The sequence below is a fragment of the Peromyscus eremicus genome, chromosome 10 (genome assembly GCF_949786415.1).
Source record: "Peromyscus eremicus chromosome 10, PerEre_H2_v1, whole genome shotgun sequence".
Lineage (NCBI taxonomy): Eukaryota > Metazoa > Chordata > Mammalia > Rodentia > Cricetidae > Peromyscus > Peromyscus eremicus.
Genome location: NC_081426.1, coordinates 7,704,424 through 7,717,896, shown reverse-complemented (window position 1 = coordinate 7,717,896; position 13,473 = coordinate 7,704,424). Strand labels below are relative to the sequence as shown.

Here is a 13,473-nt window from a genome sequence, read left to right as displayed (position 1 = left end):
AGCATCCAAGAGACACAAGTGATCAATTGCTGAGAGCATTTAACAGTAATAGATGGTTATATTAAAGTCTGTTTTTGCAGAGCCCAGACACTTGTGGGTCTGGGGGTGTAAATACCTTTTAACTGTTACTGTTCCTTACCACCAGGGTATATCTGATGGTCCTTGGACTCCAGCTCTATGGTGGTCCTATAACAATTAGCTGAGTAGTTAATTAGAAGAGGGAACCAGGAAGAGAAAAGCTTGTGGGGTGAGACCTCATTCTTTTGGAATTGGTGACAAGGCAGTGGATCCTGGTGTCCTCTGGACCTTGAGAGAGAGTAGGGCCCTGTCTATGTCCCTGTGCATGAGGAGGAGAAGCACTGCTGACAGGTCTAGAGTGAGACACATGGAGGGAGCAATGAAATGAAAGCTCCTACCTTAGCTGGAAAATCTCTTCCCAGTAAGTACCCCTGAAAATACAATTAAGTCTGGTGAGGTGGGTAAGACTGTCCCCCTACCTTGACAATAGGGAAATGAGAAGGAGAGGTGGGACCCCAAAACTCCCTCAGGACTGAATAAGTGGCTTAGTGTCCAACAGAAAGGAAACAGATTGCCCCATGCTGCATCCTGGGTTCCCTGTGAACCCATGGCCAAGCCTAGGAGGTCTGCTGGAGGTCTTAGTTTGATGTTCCCATGACACTGGGTGCCCCAGGGCAGTTAGCTGACCAGTTATCTCTCTAGGTGGCACTTTGAACAAGGCTCTAGTGATGGCCCGGCAGGGCACGTACTAGCCCATGTGGTCTTCTAAAACAGGGACCTGGAAGCCCTTATGCAGCTGCTGCTCAGATAGCATGTGCCAACATTTGACAGTTCTGTTCATGGGCTTTTCATCTCTCCCATGGTACACCTTAAATGCCACAGCTGAATCTTCTGCCTGTGGGGTCAGGAGCCTTGCTCTCCAGATGCTTAAGTTTAGCCCTGATGTCAGGAAGCTCTGGGAGACAAGAGATGGATTTTATTCCGTGTCTTGAATTTTTTTTTTTTTTTGAAAGTTTGTTGGTGTGAGGATAGCTTTAGGAAGACCCGCCAGGAGGCAGGCTGAAAACTGATCCATCCGGATTACTATAATCCCAATGTGGGCCCTGACTGTAAACTTATTTGCATACATCCTAGCCTGCTTACAGACCTGTCTGTGCTTAGCGGCCTGCTTGGTCACGGAGAACTGAGCGCAGGTCAGATAAGATTAGGTTCTTTGGAGTCAGAGATTCCTCAGGCTCAGGAATGCACGAAGGCAGGAGAGAGAGACTCGGAAAGGGAGGGTCCAGAGCTTAGGTAAAAGCGTGGGGATAAGGTAACACTTTTCATTTGTCTGTTCACTGGCAGAAGTTAGATAACTCCTGTGAAATGTCGGGATCCAAGCAGCTGTTATGCGACCAAATTTCCTGGTATTTGGGGAAATTTAAGGCATTTCTCAGAGGAGGAGTGGGACCAAGAGAAGAGAGAGCAGGTCATCTGTGGACCGGCATAAATTAACAGCACAAGTTACACCACCCTTCATCATGGGAGGGCAGGGGCTGGGGGGTGAACCTACTGGAGGACCCCCGGGAGTCCAGACAGCATTGAATACTGTGAAGAGAGAACGAGTCGTGGAACGCAGCCCGAAGACCCCCCTGGGGGTCCTACTCGAGAAATATATCTCAGGCTACAGTTGCGGGAAATGGGGAGGGATCAGAAAGGGAAAACTCACCAATCTGGTTAGCCGGTGTGTTGTGCCGAGCAGTCCCGGCGGCTGGACAAAAAGCGGAGCGGGCAGTCATAGGTCCAATAAGCCTCGGTACAGGGTCCCAGACAGAGTCCTGGGACAGCCTGTTTCGTCACGGCACCAATGTTGATTTTAAAAACTGCAAGGAAAGGTCACGAGGCAAGACAAAACCCAGTAGCAGACCTTTATTAGGAGGAGTGGGGGGGGGGGGGACAGAAGAGAGCGTCTAGGCCTGGGAAGAGACGTGTGCAGAGAGGGGGAGGGGAGAGCAGAAGAGAGGGGAGGAGTCTGTGTCCGGCTTTTTAAGGATTCCCCTGCACATGTGCAGGTGGGCTTATGGAGCTATGCCACACATACACTGATTGAGTGACCACACCACGCACATTACGTAATCACACAGCGCATGGATGATGTAAGATGCAAGACCCCTTACTTGGCTACTGAACTGCGCATGCGCAGTCATATAGTTGGAGTGGCAGAATCCTAACACTCTGTCTCTAAAAAACTAAAACAAATAAACAAACCAATTTTTAGTATACATATAATTTTACCATTTATTAAAGATTAAAACAAAGTTTCATACTGTTGCAGTGTCAGGTGGCTTTTAAATGTTTACGTAAAGAATTAAAACTTGAAGCTTGTCATGGTGGCACATACTCAGCATTTGGGAGGTAGAGGCAGGAGACTCAGGAATTGAAGGTTGTCCTCCTCTGCATATAGAGAGCTGAAGGATAGCATGTGCTACATAAAGTTCTGTTTCCTATCCAGGTGTGAGCCCAGCACTTGAAAGGCTGAGACCGAGGACTGCCACAAGTTTGAAGCTACGGTGAGCTACATAGTGAATTCCATACCATCTGTGCTCCAGGGTTAGACTGTGTCTCTAACTAAAATAAAATGACAAGACCTTTTCTCAAAAAACATGAAAATTAATTAATGAATTAAATCTTGGATGAATATTTGATACCACACTGTGTAGAATATCTGTAGTGTTATTTAAAGTTGATAAACATTTTGCTTTTATAGTTGTCAATGCTGAAATTGCATATTTGGATATGTGCAAAATACCAAAATCATGTCTAGGGCCATTTCAGAAACTGTTGGAAATTCTGATCCTAAACTTTTTAAAAAGATCCTAGACTTTTTAAAAAGAAAACTTATGTTAGCAACTCAAACATCAAATATATATATATATAAGCAGAGTTTCGTGTAGTCCAGGCTGGCCTCAAACTCATTAAGTATCAGAAAGCGACCTTTAACTCCTGATCTTCCTGCCTCCACCTTTCAAAGAGTGGAATTTCAGGTATGTGCCACCATGTCTAGATAAACAGTCATTCTTAAAAATCAAACATTCCAGTACAATCCAATCCAAATATATACTAACTTGACTCTTAGATGCTGAGGGATGATATTAGAAAGATATTAAAAGTCCTGTTTCTGTTATATTTCTACAAAGATAGTAAACCTCATCCATACATTTAAAATACCACAATTTATAAAATACAAGAATCTCAAATCTGAGACAAACAATTTCAGGCTGCAGACATTGGCCTGGCATGGTGTGACAGCATGAGTTAGTGAAATTTGCACATGTGTGTTCCAGGTACAAGCCTGCCATGAGATCGTATGAGCCAATGCTGGTGAGTACCTCCAGATACATATCACTGTGGTCTTTATGAGTTTTGTTTTGGATTAATTTTAGGCAGTTGCATGTTCAGAAACTTTTTACTGTTGCCAAATTTATGTGACCCATACCTTCAGTTATATGGGACTGAGACCCACAGTTCAAGTTGTGTGCAGAGAGAAATATGACAAGCTCTTAAACCTGGGCGTGGTGTGGTGGGAGCCGTGGCTGAGGCAGCAGGAAAAGCTTCTTCTCAGAAGCCAATGCAGTGAAACAAAGTGACTCTCCAACAGCCAGAAGACGAAGTCAAAATCAAACGGAAGGAGAGGAGTTAAGAAAGACTCTAAGGAGAAGTTGTCCACCTTGGTGACCAAATGGATTTAGAGATTTAGGGAGTGGGAACTGAAGAGAAGTCCAAGGATTCTAATCTGTCATGCTCTGGGCGCAGCAGGAAAATGGAAATATGTGTGATCAGTTAAAAAAATTATAATTCAGAGGGTGGCCTCTCCCAAATGCTGCCATCAGTTTTGTCTGTAATTTCTCCTGTCCAACAAGGAGGGCGTAGACAAGGACTGTAACATAAACTGTAGGGGGGACAGTCCCGAAGGTAAGAGAGCCCGGAGGAAGCTTCCCCACTCACCTATGTGAAAGGAAGTGAAACACTGGGTCAGTAAAGTCCCAGAGAAATGAAATCCGAGCACATGAGAACTCCTAAAGGCAGTCATAAGCCACCCAGAAACTTCTCTCTTTTCAGTCTGTATGATTATACTAGGTAAGTCCTAGAGGGTTAAGACAGTTTTGTGTATATACACTGCTTGCAAGTATGGCACAGGGTTTTAACTTGATTTCTGTAACAGGAATAACATCTGAGGTTTCTGAAACATGAGATCCAGTCATTTGTTCAGACTTAGAATTAATATTTTTCAGAACTGGTAGTAATAAAGTCAAATGATGTCTCTGATATTGATAGAAATAACTCTACATCGTTTACTCACTAGCCTCTCCCTCTCTCCACTCCCTGCACAGAGTCTTGCTATATAACTAGCCTTGAACTGTGGCCCAAGCTGACCTTGAACTTGTGGTGCAGGATGTGCCTCTATGCCTGAATGCCTCTCTGTTCAGTCCAGCTCTTACAAGCCAGGACACATGCCATGCCTTAGGTGCTTTGTCAATATCCACTCTGTTGGTTGCAGAACGGGAGCTGTAAGTCTCAGGTACAGCAGATGAAGTTATTAGCTTTTAGGTTGGTAGAAGCTAGAGGTCTGCTAAAGATGCATTTTAAAGTTTTTGACAGTTGCAAGGATGTTAGGTTGGACACAGGTGTGGGAAATGAATTAATGTATCTTTTTAAGAAGACTAAAATAGCCCAAGATAATTTGGCTTTTTTTTTTTTTTTTTGTAACATTCTAACTGGACATTGTTACTAAATTCAGTCTTTGCATGGTAGAATTTTTTGTTTTGTTTTGTTTTTGTTTTTCAAGACAGAATTTCTCTGTGTAGTTTTGGTGCCTGTCCTGGATCTCACTCTATAGACAAGGCTGGCCTTGAACTCATAGAGATCCACCTGGCTCTGCCTCCCGAGTGCTGGGATTAAAGGTGTGCGCCACCGCCGCCCGGCCTTCAGGGTAGAATTTTTAACACAAGTGTGGCTTTTCTTTCTCTATGGGACCTCCAGTTACAGGAAAAAGAAGGTTTATAATTTCTGAGAGCTCAGAAAGCTGATGCATTAGCAGCGAGGGGTTGGAAGCATCGAACAACGGGGTTTCTGGGCATATACATATGTGTCTCATTAAAGGGATAGTTATTTCTTCCATCTTCTTAACATGGTTCAGGGGTGTCACATTTTTTTAAGGTTCATTTATGTTTTGTATATGTGTGTACCTGATTGTATGTATGTCTGTGCATCACATACATGCAGGTGACTTCGGAGACCAGAAGAGGGTATTAGGTCCCCTAGAACTGGAGCTGCTGGTGGTTGTGTGGGTGCTGGAACCAAACCTGGGTCCTCTGAAGAGCAGTGAGCACTCTTAACTGTTAAGTCATCTCTCAGGCCTCAGCGTCATGTCTCTTGAAGTTTCTAGAACAGATAACTTAAAAAATCATGAATGTAGTGTGGACGTATTTTTTCCACATGGTATTTTATGTTTTACACTTGCTGCTGTGCTACAGAGAGTTTATACTGAGCTCTAAGAGGGAAGCACTCTAAAAGAGAGTAGCTTTTCTAGGAGACGGAGAATATTCTGCGGCTGGAATGTCCTCTCAGATCAAAGGTTTTGAATGACCACGGAGTGAGAAGATTGGAAGAATGGAAAATCATGAACTGGAGGTTGGGTTTTCTAAAGTATTGGCTAAAAATGAAAGACTTGTATTTAGATATCTAATATAACTGAAATTGAAGACAAGTATAACTTTCACCTAACAATAAAAATCTATTTTTTCATATTCCAGATAGTATTTTCATTTTCACAGAAAACATATTTATTTATTCGAGCCAATGTTTCATTGTATTTCAGACTGGCCTCAAAGTCTTAATCCTCCTGCCTCCTCCTGCCTGCCCTCCCAAGCACTGGGAATACTCATGTGTAGCACTGTGCCTACATAGACCTTTAGTGTTATTTAGTGCTTGCTTGAAGTAATAGTGTAATTGATAAAAGTATACCTTTATATCCCTAGATTTACTGAATGAAATGAATACATTTTTATCTTAATCACATTAATTTTGTAAGTGGTCTGGGATTATGAATATATAAGTGAAAATCGAACAATAAATGTTTGTTGAATCAGTCCATGATTAAGTACACACTACACACCAAACATTGTGTAAGCATGAAGAGAAATCATGTCCCAGCACTAAGTGTCTTACTTTCTAGTGGGATTATGAATATATCATTCCAACTAAGATGGTTAGTCCTGGAATGGACACAAGGCAGTGGAGCATGGTGTCTTCTCTCCTGTTTTAGTTAGCACAGAGTTTCCTCCCTTCTGTCACACAGCGCGTGACACTCTGTCATGTAGGTCTCGTTTGCGCCTAGTCTCTCTAAGGTCGTCATGAACACAGTTTCTAGAGGCTGTGGCTCCACTGTCCTCCTCCACTGGAGCTCCAGATCATTGAGCTGCTGCTTGCAATACACACCACCGCATTTCTTCTAGTACGCTCACGTTCCCATCTATCTCTTGAGTACCTTTTAATACCAGAGCTCTCGGACACTTCTGTAGCCATAGAATTCTCCACATGGTTCACTCATGCTGGAGAAAGTGGGCAGTACTAATGGCATATAACTCCATTTTTCCATGATCTGCCTCTAGTGAAAAGACTAAATTCTTGAGACTTATTTTGGGAGACACGATAAAGAGAACTTCTGGATTTCTTTGAGAAATTTTATTGACTGTGGTGCTATTTGGTGATCTAGGATTCTGGGAGAGGAGGAACCCAGCCTTTTTATTGGAATAAGTCCAGACATGGGAAGACTTGTCTACCCATCCATTCTCTGCCTCCTTTCTAACAGACCTAGCTTTTGTTTAAGTAGTTCATCCCACTGCAGTTACCATATGCTAGGCCTATTGTTGATCCGGAGGTTGGGTGGTTTAGGAATGGACAAAAAGTAAATTCTAATGAATGTAACATGAGGAGACTTTTGAAATGTAATTGTCTTATTCATTCATTGAGAATTTTGTTCATGCAGACCATGTCTTTTGATCATATTTACCTCTCACTCCTTCCAGATCCATTCCCCACCCCCACCCAACCTCATGACCTTAAAAAAATCACCAGGTTCACTTTGTCCTGCCCAAATGCTCACGACTGTGAGGCCATCTACTGGCGTATGGAATGTGGTCAAACTACCAAGGGCCACACTTTTAGAGAAAATGGATTCTTCCTTCCCCAGAAGCTCTCAGCTCTCAGTAGCTCCTCAGCTAGGGGTGGGGGTCTCATGAGGCTCTTCCCCAAAAATGGATTGTTAACTGAATTGGTTTTGTGCAGGTCTTATAGGCAAGCCCAGCTGCTGAGTTATGAGTATAGTGACCCTCCATGTCTAGAAGACACTGTTTTGCCCCAGCCCTTCTTGACCTTTGGTCAATACAGAATTTCTGTCCCCTCTTCCAAGATCATCCCTGAGCATCTGCGAAAAGGGTGTGATATAGATGTCCTGTCTGTGGCCCAGCACCATGAGGGTAAATTTGACATGGAACTTTGGAATAGGGTTTTTTCATGATTTAAATGCATTCCCCCCAATTCATGTGCTGAAAACCTAATCTCCAGTATGACAATACTAAGACTTGACTGGATCTAGAGTCACCTAAGAGGCAAACCTCTGAGCATGTCTGTGAGAGAGTTCCTATAACAGATTGGGCTAACTGGGATAAGAAGATGTACCCTGATCTAAGATGAGAAGACATGCCCTTTGGGAAGGCATCAAGTAAGGCTCTCAGGGATGGGTTGGAGCCCTTTGGGAAGGGCTGGAGTGCTAAGGGGTTCATTCTCTTAGGCTCTTGCCATTCTGCCTTCTGCCCATGATGATGCAGCAACGTGGTCCTCCACAGAGGCCAGTCCCCAGCACTCGGAGAAAAGAATGTCTTGTCTTTTTTTTTATTTCCTATCCTCAGATATTATGTTATAATAGCATAGGCTAAGCAGTTAGTTTTTTCTCATTAAAAATGACACCAAGTAGTTCGTTGGACTTTACTGCATCTGATATGACAAACTGTAAAAGCCATCTGAAGATCAATAGCTAAAAATAAAACCAACATGCTTGAGACTTCAGAGCAGAAAAAAATCTGGGAAGAATCTGAGGGTTTTTTAAAAATAATTTTTATTTCATGTGCATTTATGTTTTTCCTGAATGTATGTCTGCATGAAGGTCTCAAATCCCCTTAAAACTGGCATTACATGCAGTTATGCTATGCCATGTGGGTGCTGGGAATTGAACCCGGGTCCTCTGGAAGAGCAGCTAGTGCTCTTAAATGCTGAGCCATCTCTCCAGCCCCGAATCTGAGGGTTTTTACATTTAAATTTAATTTATTATTTCACATGCATGTATGTATCATGGCATGTGTGGAGGTCATATAACAACCTTTGGGCTGGATCTTCAGTGGTCTAGCTAATAGCCTAGAGCAGGTAATTTACTGAGACCTGACTCCCAGGACATGGTCTCCTCTAAAACATATATTTCCTTAAACTGGTCATTAAATTCTTGCTTTCTTTTTTAATCTTTTTTCCCCCTGAGATGAGGCTTCTTGGTGTATCCCAGGCTGGCCTCAAACTCAGAGATCTGCCTACCTCTGTCTCCTCAGTGCTGGGATTCAAGATGTGTGCTATTACGGCCCCACTTTCTATCATTTTTTTTAAAAGACAGAATCTCAGCACATGCTGGTTCAAACTTGTCATGCAGCTGAGGCTGGCCTGAACTCCTGATCCTCATACCTCCATATCCCAAGGCTGGATTGTAGGTGTCCCGTCCACCAACTCCTGATCCTCATGCCTCCATATCCCAAGGCTGGATTGTAGGTGTCCCATCCACCACACATGACAAACTCTGTCTCTATCAAGACAGACCCAAGTGGTGTCTAACACCTATAATTCCAGCACTTGAGAGGCTGAGGCAGGGGGATAGCTACAAGTTCAAGGCCATTCTTGGCTACACAGTATTCCAGGCCAGTCTGGCCTACAGAGTGAGACCCAGTGTCAACAAAATAAAACAAAGCAAAGCCAAACACAACAATTCCAACGAAAGGGACAGAATTTAAATTTCACTTCCTGTATTACATTATCAGTTAGTATACTCCTGCTGTTGCCCAAGACTGCTGGCAGATTTGAATATAGAACATAGTTCCTACGTCATAATGGAAGTTTACAACTTTGACCAAGCCTTTTGACAGAGCACAGGAAATAAAAGTCAACCAAACAGGAGGTAGGCAGAGCAGCACAGAACAGCAGGGAACATTTAGGCCTCGTATAAGACCTGTTTATAGAACATATAACAAAGTTCTTAAAGCTTAAATCTTAAACTTTTGAACATTTAAAGGGGATCATGGGAGTGGGGAAAAATAAGGAAGTACAGGGAGGGGAAAGATTGTCTTTTCTTTTTTTTTTGGTTTTTCGAGACACGGTTTCTCGGTGTAGTTTTGCGCCTTTCCTGGAACTCACTTTGTAGACCAGGCTGGCCTCGAACTCACAGAGATCCGCCTAGTTCTGCCTCCTGAGTGCTGGGATTAAAGGCATGCACCACCACTGCCCGGCGAAAGATTGTCTTTTACCACAGTAATTATTGCACAAGCCAAGGAATGAAAGTCACCAGAAGTAGTAGTAGAGGCAATTTTAAAATATTTCTGCAACTTCCTTGACCATTCTCCCATGAGGAGGAGACATTTATGGCTTCTTTCTTTGAAGCTGGGCCAAATCATATTGACTAGTTGACCAGTTGGAGTACGGTAGAAGCCAGGCTATGCACTGTTCAGGCTAGGTCACACACTCCCGCTGTCCGATTCAGTGGCAGTGGGGAAGGAGACACATACTGTCACCTGCCAACAGCCTGAGGAGTTCCTTTAATTTCTAGGGATTTCAACTGAGGTAAAGTCAGATTCTTGGGTTCAACACAGAAAATAATTTTAGGAGAGTCTAATATGAAGCAGAGTTGAAATTTATTAAAAGACATTTTAATTATTTACTTATTGAGACAGAATCTCACTCTGAGCACTGGCTGGCCAGGAACTCACTGTATGAATCTAGATGGCCCTGAACTCACCAGCTTCTGCCTCCAGGTGCTGGGCTTAAAGGCAGCACCACCATGCTCAGCTTAAAAGACATTTTTAATACAGATTTTTGTGGGGTTTTTTTTGCATCAGGGATAAAAGAAAGAAGGCACTCTAGAAGGAAGTGAGAGACCAAGAGAATGGTATGAGCATCTCTAAGAAGTTCCCAATGATAACATCTTGTTTGAAACGCTTATCTTTATTAAGTATTTAAAAACAATACAGTTTATATGTTAAATAATACTATTCTGGAATGACTTGATATAGTTTTAAACAGAAGTAAAAAGGAAACATTTCAGGTTACAGAAACCCTCCCCCCAGAACAAAATGTCTAAATTCACTTTTTCTAAATTGGTCAATATGCCAGATGTACGGCGGTTACTCATGTCTGCTTCCTACTGCACGGACGGCCAGTGGAGTTAGAGAGCCCAGCCTTCACAGTCACGGCCCCAGAGGAGGAGCGGGTTGGATTGCTTTGGAATGCAGAAATGGCTCCTGCTGCTTCAGTACCCAGAAAGCTGAATGTATATTTTCAAGCTATATCTTTAAAGGACTGCTAGAGAATCTGAAGGAGGTCACAGGGTGGTTCCCGAGTGAGACCTGACAGGATGCAGTGGAGAGGTGACAGCCCGGGACACAGGGAGGCAGGACAGTGAGTAGCTTCGCTATTAACCAAGTCTTGGCTAAGATTCTCAAAAAATGTCTGTGAGGGGAATGAGGCCTGACCCAAGGTTACATACATTCTTGCCTTAAGCCTAGTTCATTACTACTGTAACATAAACTGTCTGTGTATAAACAATATCTCCATGTCAACAACCTTTACAGCTAATGTTAATTGTACTGCAAGTCTTGCTTCCTAGCTGGTGAAATTCTTCAACCGTACTCCAGGATGAGGGCCTCCTTTTCCTTCCCACGTTACCATAATTTTCCTCTCGCTCTTTTCTGCTTCATCTGGACCCTGCTTTAGAGCCTTGAGCCTGTGTGAGAAGTATTACTATCCTACTTCAGCTGTGCTGTGAGGAAGCACAACTAACCCGTGTAGAAAAGCCATGTGGAAAGATGCCCGTGTGGAGAGGGAGAGATGCTCAGCCATGGCAACCACATTCCACTGCTTCTTTTCCATGGACTGCCATGTCTGACTGCATGACAAACCCTGCTATGGTTGGATGTAAAGTGTCCCCCACAAAGCCCATGTGCTGGGACCTTGACCCATGGCTGGTGGTGCCATTTTCGGTTATGGAAACTTTGGGTGCTGGGACCTATATGGAAGAGGTGGTCTGGGGATGCAGAGCTTGAGAATCATAGCTTGGTCTTGCTTCTCTCCTTTCTGCTCCTGTTACTTTGCAAAGTGAGGACGTAACAAGTAACAGACTTGAGCTGCGCTAACTACTGAGCCTTCACTGCCATGGTGGACTACACGTCTTTACACCATGGGCCAAAATAAATCCTCATCCCAACAAAAAAAAAGCAATTTATACAGATCCTAAGCCAAAACGAGACACTGGAGCTCTTCCTGAATTCCTGACTCATTAAAGTCATAAAATGGCACATGATGGTTATTGTTACGTTTTTTTTTGTTTTTTTGTTTTTTTTTCTGGAGCTGAGGACTGAACCCAGGGCCTTGCACTTGCTAGGCAAGCGCTCTACCACTGAGCTAAATCCCCAACCCATGGTTATTGTTGCTTTAAGCCAATGAGTTTTAGGGTAGTTTGTTGCCCAGCAATAGAGAACTAGAACAATAAAAGAGGTGATTGAAATCCTATAGTTCTTTAGCAAGTAGAGAAAGAAGCCAAGGGCTCATTAGAACTCATTATAACTAATTACTGTAACAAGCAAGGCGATCTGGTTGTTTCCAGTCAGAGGCCCTGTTTCAATAATGAAAGCAGCTCCAAAGATTGTTCTGGAAAAATGGTAGGATGAATGTTTAAATAGTATACCTTATTTCTCTAGGGGGCGTTGTATAGGTAATTCTTTCTGTTACTTCATCTTTCCATTTCATATTATCAACAAAGTGTGTTGGATATTTTAGGTGATTCTTGACATGTCACAACTCAGCAAGTCAAAAGCCACAAACTGGTAAGTTTAGGACCCCTGTGAACTGGGTACTAGTTTAATGGTTTTAGAACAGTCGAAAGAAACTACCAATAGGGCCATCTGTGAGCTAAATTTCAAGATGGGTAGGATGGATGTAGAGAAGTCAACACATTATAAGGCCTAAACTCCTGGATTAATTTTCTTGTTTTTGTTTTAAAATATTGAAAGAACATTAAGGAAAATTAAGAGGCTGCTGAGATAGCCCAGTGGTTAAAGGTTCCTGATACCAACCCTGGTGACCTGAGTTCTATCTTGGGTTCCATGGGGTGGAGGGGGAGAGCTGACACCCACAATTGTCCTCTGATCTCCACACCACACTGTGCCATATGTACCCCCATGCACATGCACACCCCCACAACAAACAAATAAATGTAATGGGAGTAAAGGAAAGAAAATTAAGACAACCCTGAGCATGTGCAGATCAATGACATGCAAAATGCTCATATGCTCATATGCCTGGAGTAGCAAATTAATTAAGACAAAAAGTAGATGAGTAGTTGTTTAGGGACTGGGGCACATAGGAATTGACTACTGGTGAATATAATGAGTATGCCATTCCTTTATAGGGTGCTGAGAATACTCTAAAATTGATTGTGATGAAGGTTGCCAAACTAAATGAACAGTTTGAGCATGCCAAATCCAAAAATCTGAAATCTAAAATAGTCCAAAATCAGTCTTTTGAATGCTAATGTGGTATAACTCTTCCTTCCTATGTGGCATGGCCATCACTATCACGAAGCAGAACTGCAATAGAGTTCTAGAAAAGACCCCAGCCTATAGTCAAGACAACCAAATGAGCAGAATATAGCTGATAGCTAAGCTATGGCAATGTCAATGTGTCTGTTAACATTCCCTTCTGGAAGGACAGTTGCTTCAGTTGCACATGGTCTTGGTGGACAGTAGGGAGTATTAGGATCCATAGACAGGAGATATGTGACTGGGCAGGGGGTAGGATTCTCTAGTGTATATTTGCTTATGAGTTAACCATGTTGGGGTGGAACTTCCTGGTTGTCTAGCCTTTGAGTCACCCATACTCCTGTAGTATCTCCAATAAGTCCATTGACTAACAAGCTAGACTTGGATGAAATCTCCTTATTCATCTGCCGATGTTCTCTATTTGGTGTTGCTGGGTTGCTATAGGGCCACAGCTTGGGTCCTGGCAGAGCCCCTTACAAGCTAAGCTCGGCCACTTGTCTTCAATAGACCAAATAAATAAATAGTGAAAATCAAAAACCTTTTGTTCAGTGTGGCCATGTTGGGAAAAAGA

General features: G+C 43.0%; 1 long non-coding RNA gene across 1 annotated transcript in view; it reads left to right on the top strand.

Annotated features, from left to right (window-relative positions):
• The window catches only part of LOC131920829 (uncharacterized), a 95,462-nt gene that overhangs the window by 11,001 nt on the left and 70,988 nt on the right, over positions 1–13,473 (top strand). The window contains exons 2-3 of the long non-coding RNA XR_009381783.1: positions 2,510–2,567; positions 3,342–3,378. This is a non-coding gene — a long non-coding RNA (uncharacterized LOC131920829). The remainder of the gene's footprint in view (positions 1–2,509; positions 2,568–3,341; positions 3,379–13,473) is intronic.